General features: G+C 41.2%; 1 long non-coding RNA gene across 1 annotated transcript; it reads left to right on the top strand.

Moving 5' to 3' along the window:
• Positions 1-594: 594 nt before the first annotated feature.
• LOC104961688 (uncharacterized) lies at positions 595-2585 on the top strand. The gene is made up of 2 exons (XR_800125.1): positions 595-778; positions 2450-2585. It is a non-coding gene; the product is annotated as an uncharacterized lncRNA (long non-coding RNA).
• The last annotated feature ends 242 nt before the right edge of the window (positions 2586-2827 follow it).

Genomic DNA, 2827 nt, shown 5'->3' with positions numbered 1-2827 from the left:
GTCAATCGTGTTTAAAAGTTTAGATATAAGTTCTGCTGTTTCCAAAACCGATGTTTTGTTCTAAAGCAAAACAAAATATCAGTAAACAACCCACTGGTGAATATATGAAGCTTCTATGTTACATAACAATTGTGACGAAATGAGACGCCCAACATTAGCCGCCTTTAGCTTAGCGGTGAAGACGTGAAGTTCCTTTATAGCCTAACGTTACCTTTTTGCTTCTGGAGATGGCATTAACGCTTCAAAATTCATAAAAGTGTGTGGAGTACATGTGGAGATTATCCTTTGTAACTAAACGTTTCTTTGCCAAAGATTTTATTTTCCGCATTATTCCGAAATTCAATGTTCAAATAGCATTGGCTTTTTGTCGACGGAGCCCTTTGAGATGCTAACATCCTGTTCAGCTAACAAAACAATCCTCAATGCACCACTCTATGCTGTTTTTGTTGTCATGATTCAATGGTGTTCCAGAGTGTGTAACAAAGTGGATTTCGTAACTTTTATTGTCTATTTACACAGACATTGTGGTTTTTGGGCTACAGCTGGAGAACCAAACACTGTCTGTAAGTTATTACACTATTATTAACTCCCCCCCGTCCTCTCCTCCACCCACCAGGCCGAGCACCACCCTGTTGGAGCCGGGGAGCCCCGAGGCGGCGACCTCGTCCGTGGGCACGGTGGAGGACTGGCTGCAGGCCATCGGCATGGAGAAATACCGGGACAACTTCACCGCCGCCGGATACACCTCTCCAGAGGCCGTGGTGCACATGACACAAGAGTGAGTGGGGAGGGGGATATAAAAGGTGGGGAGTAAACAGAAAGAGAGGGGAAGAGAAGAAGGTGCAAGTTAGTGGGACATGTATTAGTCTTACTTGGTCTTAGTAGAAGAAAACTGTAAGATGAATTGTTCACTTATTAAAAGACTAAGAATAAGATGAGTTATTCTAGAAATTGAAGGATACATCACAAGAATATGTTTTTCATTTCTGCAAAAAAAAATTGAAGTGAAATTGCTTCTTTTTTAGAAATACATTTTGATTGAAATATAATATTGTTAGTCACTTTTTAAAGATATTAATCTTTAAATAGGAATAGGAGTAGTTTAGTGATTTGGCAAACACTCCTATTTAAATGTGATATCACTGTAATCTGTTACATATGAAGCAACATCCTGTAGCCAGTTAGCTTAATTTAGCATACAAACAGGAGAAAACATCTAGGCTGGATCTATACAATGGTTTATATTCTGCCTAGCAACACCACTAAATTGTACAAAGGGTTAAATGGTACAGTTGCATCTGTCACGAGATTGAAAGGCTTTATTATTTATATGGAAAATAGCTACAGCGAAGTTGTTGGAAAGAACCTTTTAAGTCCCACGCTCCTCCAGGAAAACATACAATAGCCGCTTTCACATCAATTTAGTTCCCATTACTTAGTGCCCCCATTGAGGTTATCGCGTTCACACCGGAATAAGTTCCCTGAGGGAAGATTACGCGAATGAGCCGCTGACGTCACTTCTTCTTCTTCTGCTTTGGGTTTACTGGCAGACCGCAAACAACTTCACGGCGTATACTGCCGCCCGAAATCCCCGGCCGGAAGTCCCCGGAGTTGGGGACTGGCTTCAGTAGAAGCTGCTGGGACTCCCAGCAGCTTCTACTGAAGCCTTCAGAGTAAATCGCCAGAACGCCGACACCTCCTCATCTCCACCGCTCCCATGTTTTATTTTGTGTTGCCATAAGTTAGTCTCTCTCCGTTGGTGTGCGGGGCTAATGCTAATGCTAATAATGCTAATGCCAGCAAATACAATGGCGGCTTCACAAAACTTTTCAGAGTTTTACGGGGCGTGGTTTGCAATCCGCCCAGCCAATCAGAAATTGGAACTTTTTTCTCCCCAGGATAGTCCCACCTCTCTAGCAGGGACTGAAAAGGGGGGAAAAGTTCTCTGAACTAAGTTCTCTTTTTGGTGTGAACGCAAAATTCCAGGCACTAACGGAACTAAACGGGAAAAGTACGGGTTAAAGTACTCCGGTGTGAAAGAGCCTAATTTAGTTAAGACATAAAAGAAATAAGGAAGTAATATAGTGCCAGTTGGTACAAGTTAAAAGTAGAAATAAGAAGCTTTATATGAAGAGTCAATCTCCTCCTATATCTCTCAGCGAGAAAGCAGATATGTGTATATAAGAGCAGAATCAATCTACGACACATTTTGCAAAGTCCACATGTGTTAAATGTTTCTCAGTCTGTCACTTGTCGGTTATATTTTCATTTCTCAGCCGCTAAGATTACAGGATTAGGATTGCTGTGTTGGCAAGTGCAATCCCTTAAACAGCCGTTAAAGTGTCAGGACAGTTCTCCAGAGCAAGGCTGTGAAAATCATCACCAGGCCGACATGTGTGTTATCGTTGTACCTGTTCCTAAAAGCTTTTTTTTCCCTTATCCTTTGCAGGGACATGGGGCGCATCGGCATCTCCTCGTCCGCACACCAGAACAAAATCCTGACCAGCGTCCAGGGAATGCTGTCCCAAATGCAACAGATGCAAGGCAGAATGGTTCCCGTCTGAGCGATTTCAACAAGAAATAAAGAAGGAAAAGGAAGCGTTAAATAAAATAAATAACATAAAAAGTAAATACATATAAAAAAAGAGACAAATAAACTATGGAGAAAATAGTTTACCTCATCCATGCACTTTAAATTGGATCTAAAAGAAAAGAAGATGTTGAAGAAAAAAAGTGGCAAAAATGGCACTTTTTTTTTTTTTAAAGAATCAGACCTTGCCCTTTTTTGTTGTTTTTGGAGAACGGGATGCTTCTTTCTGGAGCATTT

This window comes from Notothenia coriiceps, unplaced genomic scaffold, assembly GCF_000735185.1.
Source record: "Notothenia coriiceps isolate Sejong01 unplaced genomic scaffold, NC01 NC01_scaffold00033662, whole genome shotgun sequence".
Classification (NCBI taxonomy): Eukaryota; Metazoa; Chordata; class Actinopteri; order Perciformes; family Nototheniidae; genus Notothenia; species Notothenia coriiceps.
The sequence above is the reverse complement of the archived record's forward strand: the minus strand, read 5'-3'. Positions and strand labels throughout refer to the sequence as shown.